A 16,150-nucleotide genomic window follows, 5' to 3' on the forward strand; every position below is an offset into this window, starting at 1 on the left:
CTCTCTGCTTTTTTATCAGAGTAAGACACACAGCTGGACCCAGAAATGAGATGCCTTTGGCTTGCTATCGGATGAAGAAATTGACACATGTGGATGAAGTACTCCTTGGAATTCTGCTGTCGCCCGTAAGGCTGAACATCATCCAACCTTCTCTCCCAGGTCTCTCTCAAGCTGCCAGAAAGGCTGCCTCCCCCACGGCCTGCCCATCCCGCATCGGATGCTGGAAACGGGATGCCTGCACTAGTCAAGGGTAGATCTAGATAAGAGCGATGCTCTAGACCCCTTCAGGCTCTGGGGATCTGGGATTCGACGTGGATGAGAAGAGAAGAAAAGAGGGAAAAAGAGGAAACTTCTGCTTTTGGCACCACAGTGGGACTTCTTCTGGAACCAATGACCACATGTGGGATATAAAAATGAAGGAAACATCTGAAATGAGTTCTTTTTTCAAAAAAAAAAAAAGAAAAATGACACCCCAGGAGCCGGCCAGTGTTCCTTCAACGGCAGTGAAGGCACAGAAATTCAGGACAGAGGGAAAGACACTCGTGCAGGAGGTTGGGTCTTTATCTCGACAGGTGTGAAATGACAGTCTTTTCTGGATGCTTGATGCTCATCTCTACCCTAGTAGGTGATGACCTCCCGCCGGGGCCACCACACAAGGTGAGCAGGGTTAGATGAGATGCTTAAGCCTGTCTTTCAGCAGAAGAGATAAAGCCTTGATCCTCTGACAAGAAGCAACAACTTCAGGATGGCATGCGATCCTGAAAGCCTGGCTTTAACTCACCTGGGAAGAACCTGTAATTTGCCTCCTGGTTGTTCTCACTTGTCGTGAGCACCCCCAAACTGTGGCTAGCGCAACCTCCTTCTCTCTCCCCCGCTACCACTACCAAGTTCCGCCGCCTTATCCCAGATAAAGCCCGTGTCTGGAAAGGGAAGGGAATTGGGGGAGGGGAGTTCCAAGTCAACAGCATCTGAGCTGACCTCGAAGGTTATCCAGGAGACTTCAGACAGAAAGCACACACTTTGGCCCAATTTACACACCCCTGATATTTTACGGGACCCTAGAGGTCAAAGGAATTTCAGGAAGTCTTCCAGCCAACTCCTTCACTCTCCAGACAACACCACCCCAAGAGTTTTTAGCTCTTAGTCTGTCTAGCTAAGATGCAGAAATTTTCTTCTTGGCTCTTATTCTATACAAACGTGTGACACACACACACACACACACACACACACACACACACATCCCACAGTCTATTTTCCATTGTTTCCAGTGGCTGTATTATTTTTGTTTCATCATGAGCTCTTTTGTTCTCAACAGAAAAGGTTCACTTCATCAACAGGACTTGGGTTTTGTGGGGCCCCATCTATGGTCCGGACACACTGGAAAGAAGGGGTCCTCTAGAAACACCATCAACTCTGGCCACTGGATAGTCTGTAACGAAGCACGGTGTTCTGACGTGGACTCCGACTGCCCCGCTGGGAGCTGATCACGCATCTGTGTCAACAGAAGACGTGCCCGTGTTCTGCTCCTCCAGACGTGCACCTGTGTGCAATACAAACCAAGAAGGTGAACGTGGGTGACGCCAGCCTTCAGGATCCAGCTCCCTGTGAGGGCCCCTCCAACACCCTAGCATCTTTAGAGCCTGAAGAATTTCTGCACAGACCTGCATCATGTTGGAGCCTGTGGGGCCAGACCCCACACACATACATGAGGAGGGATGCTCTTCCAAGGCTGCTTGTACAGCAACGTGCAAACACCAGCCTTTTCAGAAGGAGCAAAATGTAAGATCAGTTGACTTATGTGTAGTGAACTATTTACTCTATATCCAGCTGAGAAGTGATGGAGTAAAAGAGAACTGCTGAGTCCAAAGGCTCAGCAGACGTGGGAGGTGGGGAGAATGAAAGAATGCAGGAGAAAACCCTCTGGTTTCCGAGGACTGGTGGGGGGCAGTCTGAAGACCAGGCACCAGAAGAAGGAGTTATAAGGTCCAGGATCATGGCTTCCCCTTCAGCTGGAGGTGGCCTCCTGTTCACACAGGTCAACACAGACAGGATTCCTCAGGCTGAGGTTCTTTGCTTTCTCCTCAACCATCTTCTTAAATCCAGAAGCTCCTTTAGCCTCCAGAAAGCGTGTGTGTGTTAGTCACTCAGTTGCATCCAACTCTTTGCAACCCCATGGACCTGTAACCTGCCAAGCTCCTCTGTCCATGGGACAAGAATTCTGGAGTGGGTAGCCATTTCCTTCTCCAGGGGATCTTCCTGACCCAGGGATTGAACCTGGGTCTCCTCTGTTGCAGGCAGATTCTTTACCAACTGAGCCACCAGGGAAGTCCATTCTCCAAAAGGAGACTTCTCATTCCAATCCAGAGCACTTGCCTCTTAAGAGAAGGTCCCATCTTAGCTCCTTGGGGTCTTCATGGTTACATTGAGGTTCCTGGTGGGGACTGTGGGCGAGAGGAACAGTTCTCCACCTGTCCTGACTCCCAGGCCTGTGGACAAAAAAACAGCAACACAGTGAGATTCTGCATTCTGTCCTTTCAATGGAGGTCTTTCAACAATGAACATCACCTTACTGCCTTTAATCCAGAATGTCCTAGCTACCGAATAGAACACTGTTGTCATTCTTCAGCTGCTCGGTTGTGTCCGGCTCTTTGTGATCCCCAACGACTGTAGCCCGCCAGGCTCCTCTGTCCATGACATTTCCCAGGCAAGAATAATGGAGTGGGTTGCATCTCCTTCTCCAAGGGTATCTTCCCAACCCAGGGATCGAACTCACATCTCCTGCCCTGGCAGGCAGATTCTTTACTGCTGAGCCACCTGGGAGGCCCAACGTTCCTTCAAGCAGTATTTTAGCTAAGGCGGGGAAAAGGCCTGTTTATACTGTTCAAGTTTCCTTCGCAGCTCAGATGGTAAAAAATCCACCTGCCAATGCAGAAGATCCGGGATCGATCCCTGGGTTGGGAAGATGCCCTGGAGAAGGAAATGGCAAACCACTCCAGTATTCTTGCCTGGAGAATTCCATGGAGACTGGAGCCTGGCAGGCTATAGTCCATGGAGTCGCAAACAGTCGGACATGACTAAGTGACTAACTCATACTGTTCAAGGAACTCTGTACACTGAATCCCTGTCTCCAGTGTACAGGGATCAAGACCATCCCCATGGAAAAGAAATGCAAAAAAGCAAAATGGCTGTCTGGGGAGGCCTTACAAATAGCTGTGAAAAGAAGAGAAACAAAAAGCAAAGGAGAAAAGGAAAGATATAACATCTGAATGCAGAGTTCCAAAGAATAGCAAGAAGAGATAAGAAAGCCTTTCTCAGCAAACAACGCAAAGAAATAGAGGAAAACAACAGAATGGGAAAGACTAGAGATCTCTTCAAGAAAATTAGAGATACCAAGGGAACATTTCATGCAAAGATGGGCTCGATAAAGGACAGAAATGGTATGGACCTAACAGAAGCAGAAGATATTAAGAAGAGGTGGCAAGAATACACAGAAGAACTGTACAAAAAAGATCTTCATGACCCAGATAATCACGATGGTGTGATCACTGACCTAGAGCCAGACATCCTGGAATGTGAAGTCAAGTGGGCCTTAGAAAGCATCACTATGAACAAAGCTAGTGGAGGTGATGGAATTCCAGTTGAGCTATTTCAAATCCTCAAAGATAATGCTGTGAAAGTGCTGCACTCAATATACCAGCAAATTTGGAAAACTCAGCAGTGGCCACAGGAGTGGAAAAGGTTAATTTTCATTCCAATCCAAAAGAAAGGCAATGCCAAAGAAAGCTCAAACTACTGCACAATTGTACTCATCTCACACGCTAGTAAAGTAACGCTCAAAATTCTCCAAGCCAGGCTTCAGCAATACGTGAACAGTGAACTTCCAGATGTTCAAGCTGGTTTTAGAAAAGGCAGAGGAACCAGAGATCAGATTGCCAACATCCGCTGGATCATGGAAATAGCAAGAGAGTTCCAGAAAAACATCTATTTCTGTTTTATTGACTATGCCAAAGCCTTTGACTGTGTGGATCACAATAAACTGTGGAAAATTCTGAAAGAGATGGGAATACCAGACCACCTGACCTGCCTTTTAAGAAACCTATATGCAGGTCAGGAAGCAACAGTTAGAACTGGACATGGAACAACAGACCAGTTCCAAATAGGAAAAGGAGTACGTCAAGGCTGTATATTGTCACCCTGCTTATTTAACTTATATGCAGAATACATCATGAGAAATGCTGGGCTGGAAGAAGCACAAGCTGGAATCAAGATTGCCAGGAGAAATATCAATAACCTCAGATATGCAGATGATGCCACCCTTATGGCAGAAAGAGAAGAAGAACTGAAGAGCCTCTTGATGAAAGTGAAAGAGGAGAGTGAAAACATTGGCTTAAAGCTCAACATTCAGAAAACGAAGATCATGGCATCTGGTCCCATCACTTCATGGCAAATAGCTGGGGAAACAGTGGAAACAGTGTCAGACATTATTTTTCTGGGCTCCAAAATCACTGCAGATGGTGACTGCAGCCATGAAATTAAAAGACACTTATTCCTTGGAAGGAAAGTTATGACCAACCTAGATAGCATATTCAAAAGCAGAGACATTACTTTGCCAGCAAAGGTCCATCTAGGCAAGGCTATGGTTTTTCCAGTAGTCATGTATGGATGTGAGAGTTGGACTGTGAAGAAAGCTGAGCACTGAAGAATTGATGCTTTTGAACTGTGGTGTTGGAGAAGACTCTTGAGAGTCCCTTGGACTGCAAGGAGATCCAACCAGTCCATTCTGAAGGAGATCAGCCCTGGGATTTCTTTGGAAGGACTGATGCTAAAGCTGAAACTCCAGTACTTTGGCCACCTCATGCGAAGAGTTGACTCATTGGAAAAGACCCTGATGCTGGGAGGGATTGGGGGCAGGAGGAGAAGGGGACGACAGAGGATGAGATGGCTGGATGGCATCACTGACTCGATGGACGTGAGTCTGGGTAAACTCTGGGAGTTGGTAATGGACAGGGAGGCCTGGCGTGCTGCGATTCATGGGGTCGCAAAGTGTCGGACACGACTGAGCGACCAATCTGTACACTGAATCATTGCTGGGAACCCTCACACAAGCCTTACCACTACACCATGGCTGATTTTAAAAACCAAATACAGCTCAGAAGAACGGTTCTGGACAGTTCTGTTTTTCAGCTTGCAAGCCATGGGGGCAGGAGCATGGAGGGGTCAGATCACCCCGTTTTTACAGATGAAGAAACTGAGGCACAGAGGGGCCACGCTGCTCCGTACAGGATGACAGGCACCTGGTCCTTAAGCCTGATGGTCACTTCAGCTGGAACTTCCCCCTGCTTTCACAGGTTGCTGTTCAGTCACTCAGGTCTCTGACTCTCTGCAACCCCATGGACTGCAGCACACCAGGCTTCCCTGTCCTTCACTGTCTCTCAGAGTTTTCTCAAACTCGTGTCTATTGAGTCCATGATGCCAACCCACCATCTCATCCTCTGTCACCCGCTTCTCAAGAGACCCTTAACAACAAATTAGGAGATGATCCAGAGTGCATAGGGGAGGAAGTGGAAAAATACAATGTAACGCATTTCCCTTCTGCACTGCAGACTGTAAATGTGTGAAGATGGACTTGGACTTATGCTTTCCTCGCTTCCCACTCCCCCACCTAACTCCCCGTTTCTGAGCCACAAATACACTGAGTACCACGAAACGCCCTCAGGGGACTTCCTCATCTTAAAATTGCCGAGACCCTCCCTGGTGGCTCAGCTGGTAAAGAATACACCCGCAATGCAGGAGACCCCCCTTTCAATTCCCGGGTCGGGAAGTTCCTCTGGAGAAGGGATAGGCTACCCATTCCAGTATTCATGGGCTTTCCTCGTGGCTCAGCTGATAATGAATCCGCCTGCAATGTGGGAGACCTGGGTTAGATCCCTGGGTTGGGAAGGGATCTTTCCAGGATCAAACCTGGGTGACCAGCATTGGCAGGTGGATTTTTTTTTTTTTACCTTCTGAGCCACCAGGGAAACTTGAACAGTATAAATAGGCCTTTTCGCCCCCTTAACTAAAATACTGCTTTTAGAAGCAGCATTGGGCTTCCTAGGTGGCTCAGCAGTAAAGAGTCCATCTGCCAACGCAGGAGATAACGAGTTCAATCCCTGGGTTGGGAAGATCCCCTGGAGGAGGGCATGGCAACCCACTCCAGTGTTCTTCCATGGAGAATCCCCCTGGACAGAAGAGCCTGGCGGGCTACAGTCCATGGGGTCGCACAGAGTCCGACATGACTGAGAGTCTAAGCCCACACACAGTCACGAATGCAGATGAATCTGGGCTCCCCCATCTCTGACTCCATCACCGCCAGCCCATGAGAAATCACCTGCAAATCTGCTCGTTCACAAGCACCACGTGGGATGAGATGCTGAGAAGGCAGACAGAAACCAGACAGGCACGCTCCACTCCTGTGGGCCACAGCAGAGAGGCAACAACTGACCCAGCTGAGGCCGGAAGGACCTCAGCATCAGAGGGACGTGCACGGAGGACTCTGGGTGCAGGAGGACCAACCGGCCCCTCTGCCCCTCCATGGTCCTGAGAGGTCACGGCTCAGCCTGGCACGAAGGAGCTCTCCTTTAGCTTGGGCTAAACCCCGGGTGGGGATGTGTGGGCTGCGATGAAGCCAGAGAGAGGGGTGCTGACAGTCAGAGACGGCAAGACGTCACCATAAGCGCCTTGGGGAGGGAGAAGATGCTTCAAGATGTTTGCCTGCAGGAGCACTGCAGAAGGAGAGAGTGTGCAGGCAGGAGTCAGCGCCCCAAAACCCAGCGCAGCAGCCTTCACAGAGGCACCCTGGGGCTCCAGGCGGCCAAGAGGGAGACCGGAAGTCTCTCCCTCCAGACACTCTCCCTGGGACCCCGAAACGCCCCCAACAGCCCCAAAGTCCTGCTAAACTTTCTGGTTTCCACATTTCCCCTCCTCAGACACCAGCAGCCGTCTGAGCTGAACCGGAGAGGACCAGGGAGAAGGCCTTTCCCCAGGGAGACGCACAGGGCGAGCAAATGAATTGGCAGCTGCCGGTGAATCACTCGGGGACTTCCTTCTCGTCTCCGGGCAACCGCATGCACTCGGCACCAGGACATTAAACACAGAGGGGAACGTCGGGAGGCATGCGCAAAACAAAACAAAAAGCCAAACACAGCACGGCTCCCCCACCGCCGGACTCATCCCAACCCCACAGACCCAGCCAAGGGGGCTGAGGGTTGGGGAGGGGAGGGTGGAAATGAGAGCCTCCACCCAGGGGAGGAGAACGAGGTTAGGACCAGCCTCAGCAGAGCCAGACACACCCTCGCCCCACACCAAACCCTTCTGGGTCTAGCGTTCGTATTTGGCCAAAGACACACCTCTGTTAGCCTAGAGAAAGGCACTGGGCCAGCAGATTAGCGGGCACCTGGAGATCTGAAAGATCACTTAGAAACCCAGACTCGGGGGCGGGGTGGGGGGGTTAGGAAGCTGATGGTGGTTGAGACACCGGTTCGGCTTCCCTGCCTCTCCCCCCAGCATCATTCTCCAGGTTAAGGCAGCTGCTAACTCCAGGGCCGGGTCCCCTCCCCACCTGCCTCCACCCCGCTCCCCACCCCACCCCCCACCGCACCGGTCTTTTCCCACTCGAATGTTTTCCTGCCCGTTGCTATGGCCACTAGGAGCTGGTTAGACAGGACTCCAACACGCCGCCTTGCCCTTCAGACCCTGCCTCTCTGAAAACACCCAGGACAGAAGGAGAATGCATGTTAAGAGTCTACAGGTGGAACAACCCCTGGAGAAAAACTGGGGACCAGGAAAGGAAGAAGAGGACCCCTGTGAAAAGCTGAATGTGTGTGCATGCAAGCTCAAGTCGTGTCTGACTCTCTGCCACCCCACGGACTGTAGCCCTCCAGGCTCCTCTGTCCTTGGGACTCTCCAGGCAAGAACACTGGAGTGGGTCGCCATGCCCTCCTCCAGGGGATCTTCCCGACCCAGGGATGGAACCCACATCTCTTGCTTCTCCTCCATTGGCAGCCAACAGGTTCTTTACCACTGTGCCCCCTGGGAAGCCTGACGTGCTGACTATCAGCCCCCAGAGATACGTCTTAATACCCCTGCAACCTGTGAATGTTGTTACCTTTGAGCAAAAGAGACTGCGCAGGTGTGAACAAGTCAAGGATCTTGAGAGGCAGAGATTGTCTTGGATGACTGGGGGAGAGGGGACACATGTCTTGGATGACTGGGGGAGAGGGGACACGTATACTCACAAGTGTCCTAATAAGAGGGGAGCGGAGGGGGGTGTGACACAGAAGAAGGAGCAGGAGGTGTCCCAACAGAAGCGGGAAGCTGGAGGGAGTGTTTCAAGGCAGGAAGCAGGAGGCAAGGGAAGCAGGCGATCTCCAGAGGCTAGAAAGGCCAGGAAATGAACCCTTCCCGAGAGTTTCCCGAAGGAAAACAGCCCTGCCGACACTTTGACTTCCACCCAGTGAAAGTGGCTGATGAAAGAGACTGTGGGAGAAGAAGGGAGTGTGGTTTCAAGCCACTATGTCCGTGATGACCTTCTTGCACCATATAGGAAACTGAGCTTGTCAATCAGGGCATGCACCATCTGCTTCCCCACAGACCTAGAGAAGAGGGTTGCTGGCTGCTCTTGGTTGGGGTTGGGGGGCTGGCACTGGGATGAAGTCCAAGGCACTGGAGGATGCTCAACTACACCCCTGGCCTCCAGCCTGGAGAAGCCAGGAGCAGCCCCGCTCAGCGTGACCACTGAAAACATCTCGGACGCTGGCGTCTGTCTGGCATTGGGAGGTGGGGGATGGGGAACAGCAGAATCCCTCCCACAGACAATCACTGCCCCAAGATGCAGCCCTTTCTTGACTTCGGCTGCACCTGAGAATCACCTGGCAAGCTTTTCAAAACTCCCATGCCTGGGGCTCGGCCCAGCCTGGGGAAGCTGGCATCGCTTAGGGCGGAATGAGACAGCAGTTAGAGCCGTGCTGCTGATTCCGATGGGTGGCGGGTGTTGAGAACCGCTGCGTGTTGCAAAGGGCCAGAGAGCCCAGAGGAGAGAAGAAGAAGAAGGTAGCGATACACCTGAGTCCCAACGACAGCCAGGACACAAGACGCCCTGAGGCAGAAACCGCACCAGGCTCACCAGGGCAGACCTGGGAACGCACATCCCAGCTGCCAGACGGGTGACTGGCTGGCGTGGAATTCCTGGTGGCTCTGTCACCTTGTTTCCCATCAGAACAGGGTGGACACCTTGCAAGAAGGTGTCTCCCAGGAATAACCACACAAAGCCTCAGCCTCCTCCGCTCATGAAGCCAGCACAAAATGAGCCGGCTCCCACCCAACGCTATAAACATGAACTCACTGGACAAGAAGCACCGTCTCGGTAAAAATGGTGATCCTGCATGGGGCCAGTTTAGGAACGGGGAGCCTCCATTCTGCATCCAATTGGTAAACTCCCCAGGCACCGAGACCAGAATCCTCCCACAGGGATGCACTCTGAGCAAGGAGAGACTTCCCATCTCGAAAGCTGTCCTGATAATAAGCTTGGCTGGTGGTCCCTACCCGGGTCAGAGAGGAAAGAGGGGAGAGAATCTAATGAGAAACCAGCCGCTGAGCAAGACACAGAGCTGAACAGGTTGATGCTCTGACTTCTTGCAAAGAAGGATGCGGTCACGTGTAAGTTCTCTCTCCTGCTGGGACCGTCTTTTTCCTTCATTATTTCATCCCCAGCCTGCCTGGCCGAAAGGCTGAGCCAAGCATTTCCTTATTTCCTTTGGCCCAAATCGCGAAGTCCAGGATGTCACTGGGGGAAGCAGAGGGGAAGAGGAAGAGGAAGGAAAAAATTTAAAAAGGAGGATGGGAAGGAGGTGAGGTGGTAAGAGAGAGAGGAGTGGAGGACAGAGGAGCAGGGGACAAGAGAGGCTCACAGCTACAGAATGAACAGGTCCCACCCGTGTCAGCCCCACTGGGCCACCCGGATGGGAAGATGGGTTACAGGTATGCGTCGGGCTCTCTTAGCAGGGGCCCCCAACCTGCAGGATTGAATGCCTGATGGTCTGAGGTGGAGCTGATGCAACAATAAGAGAAATAAAGTGCACAAAAATGCAACGTGCCTGAATCATCCCCAAACCATCCACCCACCCAACCTGGGTCCATGAAGAAACCGGCCCCTGATGCCAAAACCACTGTCCTACAGGAGAGGCGAACTCCCTGTGGGTCTTTAAGAGGCAACGGCTCAGGGGGATGGAGCCTCCCAGCTCCTGCCCTTCCCTTCCCCGGGATTCTTCCAGTCCACTTCATGCACCTGCTTGGAACAAAGTGGAGAAATCCAGTTGCCCTGCACCAGGGCTATCACAGAGGAAAGGAGCTCAGGGGCCTGGTCTGTCCCCAGAGACACTGAACAGATTCCTGGGCAAAGAATCTAGGGCTTTGGGGCTCCCCCTGGCCATTTCCAAGGCTTCCACATTCCCTTCCTACATCCCGCCCTTCCCCACAGAGTCGGAATGCATCTCACTCTTAACTAGAGCAACTGAACTGAACTTAACTTGAACCTCTGGGTTCCCTCCAGCCTATAAACCTCATGTACTAATGTCCCGACTCTTGCAAACTCGTTGAGAAATAAGCTTTAGGAAGCTTCCAGATGTTCCGCTTGCAGGGCAGTATTTCTCTGCCTCTGTCTCCAGGGGTCCACTCACGAGGCCCAGCAGCCTGCCTGCCCAGGTGAAATCTGAGGGCCAAGAGGCACTGCCCCGGGGTGGGCGGGGAGACGCCATTTCCCAGAGGACCACACTCAACCACTGTGTTCATCCACTCCACCCTTGCAAAGACACGACCTCCTACACCCATGTGTTCTTGCACCACCCCTTGCCCTGTGTCTTTCACTCTCCCCGGTGAGCCCTGCATCCCTGGAGTGTGATTCATGCAGTGCGAACACCTCCGAGCGACAACAGAGAAGCAAGTCCGCGACTCCCAAACGAGTAAGCTTTGTTCTCTGTGAGCATCCACCGCACCTCTCCCTTAAAACTCTCATTGGACAGCCCCTGTAACGGAGCCCAGGACCCAACAACACGGGGCGGCTCTTCCACGTGAGATGCTAAGTCAACACCGGCAGAGTCGTCTTAGGAGCCGGACCGGCCAGAAGAACAAGGGAATGGCGTTCGTGACCCGTCAAGGCCCCCGCGGAGCTGGTGGCCTCTGATCTCTAGGAAGCTAACTGCCAACGGGCAGCCTTGTACACACACAGCCACGCACACACCCTTCCCCACACGCACACCCCCGAGGGATTCTTTGCACAAGGTGACGCGGTGTTCCTTTGATGCTCGCCGGATGTGTTCCCATTGGGCAAAACCCAGACCTCAATAAAACCGGGCATTATCAAGAGGCCGCTGGTGGGTGATTGCGCCCGCCTGTTATCTCCGTGGCCCTGGGCGGGGCGCTCTGTGGTTCTCCACGGAAAAGCATTAACTTCTAGGTGGATCAAAGACCCTTCCGAACCGGCCGACCCGGATCTCTTGTTTATCCACAGGGGATTGTTCCCCAAGATGGACTTTAAGATAACTGGGACCCCAGTCCCAGACTCCTCTGTCCTCTGCTTATCTCTCACCCAGTATGTCCCTCGGGGGCCGCCTAACGGCCAATCACAAGGGCCTTCTGCTCTCTCACTTTTCCAGGTGGCCCATTTAACAACAGAGAGTAGAGGACTGGGCCCCGGAGTGTCCTGGCCCTGCTGCAAGCTGGGGACCTGGGGGCAGAGAGACACCTACTTTGGGGGGGAATCTCTCCATGAATCACACCAGGGAGGGGGTGTTCCAGAGAGCACGGTGTTTCCTACACTCTTTCCTCGAGAGGGAGAGACCAACGGTTCCTAGATGAACAGTTCCCCACACTTGGCCCCTAAAGTCCCTGGTTGGACTCTACTGTCTACCCTGATGTTCAAGCGCCCACGATCCACCTGCGGGAGGACCCAGAGGGACCCCTGAGCCAGTCTGGCTCTGGACCGCCCATCGGCCTGGAGAGGAAGAGCGCGTGCGCTTAAGGGCACCAGGTGTAGCGGCCTGGGTGCCTCCCCTCCGCCTCGTCTCCACGCGGGTCTGGCAGCTGCCCGGGCGGCCAGGTTATTCTTCTTTCCGTGCACAGCACCCAGCTCAGTGTGCAGCCCTGACAAGGCACATGGATGAACAGAGGAGGGAACCAACAGGTGAGCGCCTGCAGCTCAGTGGCAGGCCTGCGCGCTAAGTCGCTTCGGTCACGTCCGACTGTTTCTCGACCCCCGGTGAACTGCAGCCCGCCAGGCTCCCCTGTCCATGGGATTCTCCAGGCAAGAATACTGGAGTGGGTTGCCATGCCCTCCTCTAGGGGATCTTCCTGACCCGGAGACTGAACGCTGCGTCTCTTACATCTCCGGTGGCGGCAGGCAGGTTCTTTACCACTGGTGCCACCTGGGAAGCCTTGGTCCCACCGACAGGGAGGACTCCAGGAAGCACATGGCCCTGGAGATGCTTCACTTAATGATATGGAGTCAGATCGAGGTTCACTTTCAGAGTCCCAGGCACGCCACCTCCATCCTCTGTAACCCACCTGCAAAGCAGGAATTACACTCAGACCTCCTCCCGGTAGGGGTGCTATGAGGACTGAGGCTCAAAAAGTAGTGTTTGTCTTTATTACCGTATTTCCCTATAGCATTGTCTCTATGAAGGAATCTAGGGGACTTCCCTGGTGGTCCAGTGGCTAAGACTCTGTGGTCCCAACGCAGGGGGCCCGGGTTCGATCCCTGGTTGGGGAACTAGATCCCACATGCGGCAACTACAGATTCTGCAGCCCCAGCGGAGACTCGGCGCAGTGAAATAAATATCAAAAAAAAAAAAAAAATCCAGGTAGCACGTTTTCAAAGGTGGAAGAAGAAGCACGTGCCTTGGTTATACCCCTGGTGTGGACCAGACGTGAGAGGCGTCTGAAACGCCAGCTTGATCATCCATCACTGCTTTTCTCCTCCTTTTTTAAATCAATGAAGTTGTTTCTGGCATCAAGAGGAACCCTTACCTCTTTCCGTATTCCCTCATTTGCCCCTAAAAGCCTGAGGACTCCATGTGCAGGGAGTTGGCGAGCGAGCCAGGGGTCACGAGCTGCTGATAAGAGCTGTTTCCAGGGGAGCCCCACAGCGAACACGGCCACGGATAGTCCAGGGGCTGCACGCTTGATCCCAGCCCAGCTGAGGCCACTGGGGACCCCAGCATTGCCATTGTTTAATCGTGAAACGTACAGACACTTGATGGCTCGGTGGTAAAGAATCCTCCTGCAAAGCAGGAGACACAGGAGACTTGCGATCGATCCCTGGGTCGGGAAGATCCCCTGGAGAAGGAAATGGCAACCCACTCCAAGTTTCTTGCCTGGAGAATCCCATGGACAGAGGAGCCTGGTGGGCTACAGTCCATGGGCTCGCAGAGAGTTGGATAGGACTGGGCACGCGCGCATGGACAGATGAATGTGCAGACACCCTCTGCCTTTAGCTTGCACCTCTTTCCTCTGCATTTCTCAGGCTTTTCGCGCGTGTGCCGTCTTCCTCAAACCCCTGGTTTGTCTGCCTCTGTCTCATTCCCGTTAGAGACGCCACAGCCTGGAGAGCCAACCCAAGCGGCATGGCTGTCCGCGGACTCTGCCTAGTGTGCCCCGGCCCCGGCCCAGCCCGCACGGCGCTGAGGGGATAAGGAAGCGGGGTCTCGACACCCCACGGACACGGCAGGCCGAGGCTGCCACCCAAGCCTGCAGCTGGGCTCCAGGAGGGGCTGGGAGGTCAGGCCGCAGGCTCACAGGACAGGCCACCCACACTGCCCCGCCCAGCTCTGGCCCTTGGCCCTGCCTCGGAACAGTCTGCCACATGGCCTCCCTCGGGGAGGCCGAGAGGACGAAGGGCTGAAACCAGAGGCGAGGAGGAGCCCCATCTCCCTCCATGCGCCAGAGACCCTTCCTGGGCGGGGGGCGGGGGCGGCATGTCCCCCCCAGCTCCTAGTCTGAGGGCACTGGGCCTGCGATGAGCTGGGGCCTCCCTCTCCTAAAACCCAGATGTGTTTCCAGGGTTTGATGGAACCTGAAAGAATCCTAACCTTCTTCAGTTACTTCACACTTTTCTAATTAAAGATGCAAACTGGATTTTCATGTTTGCAGAGAGAGCTTTGACCGCGAGTGTAGGCAGCGGAGCAAAACAGGAAGAATCTCTTTCGTATTCTCTCTCTTTTTTTCTCTCTCTCTGTCTTCCCTCTAAAGTACCGGGACACAGAGGGAGGGGAGCAAACAGGATCTTGGCAGCCTGGCCTCCAAGCGCCCCTGGAGCTGGCCTGCGTTCTGTTGGAAGCTTTTCTCTTTTCTTTGCTCCCAGAGACACCAGTCCTCATCCCCGTCAGTTGGGCAGGGGTGGAGGTGGAGAGGAGCTGGGTGAGGCTCTGGGAAAAGAGAAGAAATGGGCAAAGCCCAGATCCTCTGGCTTAACTGCCCAGAAAAGAGCCCGAACGCCTCGTCTGGGTGGAAGGCAACCGTCCCAGGTTCCTTGGCACGGTGGGACTCACCGGAATCCAGAGCCCCGGCTGGCAGAACAAGGGTGGACAGTGGAGCCGGCCGGAGGGGGGGTGGTCTGGGCGGGAGGGGGGGAGGGCTCGGTGAATCACATAAATTAGAGACAGAAGGGATGTCAGGCCACCTTCACTTCCTTCCTCCCCTAATGGGAATTATCTCATTAGCCCTGAGCTTCCTAGAGGCTAACTTTAAATGATTCCTGTACCGGGGGCTTTCGATCCACAGCCGCACCACCCGACCCCCCACTCAGTGCCCCCCTTCCCCATCAGATCTGCCTCTAGAAGGGCTCTTAAAGGGACAGCGGTCAAAAGACACCAGTTCAACCTATTTAACTCTGAATGCTTTGCTCCAAACATTTCATCCGATATTAAGTTTTGCCCTTTCAACCTTTACCTCCACTTACAGGCATTTATTACAAGAAAACGGTCATGGAGGGACTGCCCTGGGGGTCCAGTGGTTAATTAAGACTTGGCCTTCCCAACGCAGGGGGTGCGGTTCAATCCCTGGTGGGGGAACTATGATTCTACACGCCTCATGGCCAGAAAATGACAACATCAAGCAACAACAGTGATACTGTGACAAATTCAATAAAGACTTTAAAAATGACCCACATACAAAAATCTTATTAAAAAAAAAGATAACAGTCATGGACACAGTTTTGCTGTGCTGCGTTAGTGGCTTAGCCGTGTCCGAATCTTTGTGACCCCAAGGACTGCAGCCCGCCAAGCTCCTCTGTCCATGGGATTCTCCAGGCAAGAATACTGGAGTGGGGTGCCATGCTCTCCTCCAGGGGATCTCCCAGAACCAGGGATTGAACCCGGGTCTCCTGTACTACAGGTGGATTCTTTACCATCTGAGCCACCAGGGAAGCCCCAGGGACATGGTAACAGGTCAATAATGACACATCTTATGCCCACCTCCCCCAAAGACAGACATATTGGAATCTCTGGGACCTATAAATGCTACCTTATGTAGCAAAGGAGCCTCTGCAAACGGGATTAAGCTAAGGATGTTAAAATGGGGACATGGCCTTGGACTACCCAGGTGAGTGCTAAACTCAATCACAGATATCCTCACGAGGGAGGAGCAGAGGAGCATTTGACTCGACGGGAAGACACGACAGGATCACAGAGGTAAGGGTGGGGTGACGTGGCTGCCGCTCCAGGTGGGCCCACAGCCTCCAAAAGCTGCGAGAGGCCGGGACCATTCCTGCCCCCCACCCCCAACTCCTCCCTGTCCCCGGAGCCTCCTCAAGGAGCCAGCTTTGATGACAACAACCCGAGATTTTAAGACTCATCAACCCAAGAATCCTAAGACTCATTTCAGACTTCTGGCCTCCAGAACTGCAAGAGAATAAACGTGTGTATTAAAAAAACAAACAAACACCAAGTTGATGGTAATTTGTTACAGCAGACCCAGGAAACTAGTACAGATGTAAATAAAGTTCTTGCTACCAGGATTGTAGGCTGGTATGAGGGTTAAGGGTGGTTTGATCCCTTTCTAGGAATGAGGATGGAGGAACTGGAGACAGTTTAGCAGAGAGAGATCAGACAGAGTCAGAGAA

At 53.1% G+C, this 16,150-nt stretch overlaps 1 long non-coding RNA gene across 1 annotated transcript in view; it reads right to left on the reverse strand.

Annotated features, from left to right (window-relative positions):
- Window positions 1-1,229: 1,229 nt before the first annotated feature.
- LOC129648571 (uncharacterized) overlaps window positions 1,230-16,150 on the reverse strand; it is a 157,940-nt gene continuing 143,019 nt past the window's right edge. Inside the window, exon 3 of the long non-coding RNA XR_008712791.1 lies at window positions 1,230-2,486. This is a non-coding gene — a long non-coding RNA (uncharacterized LOC129648571). The remainder of the gene's footprint in view (window positions 2,487-16,150) is intronic.

This window comes from Bubalus kerabau, chromosome 4, assembly GCF_029407905.1.
Source record: "Bubalus kerabau isolate K-KA32 ecotype Philippines breed swamp buffalo chromosome 4, PCC_UOA_SB_1v2, whole genome shotgun sequence".
Classification (NCBI taxonomy): domain Eukaryota; kingdom Metazoa; phylum Chordata; class Mammalia; order Artiodactyla; family Bovidae; genus Bubalus; species Bubalus kerabau.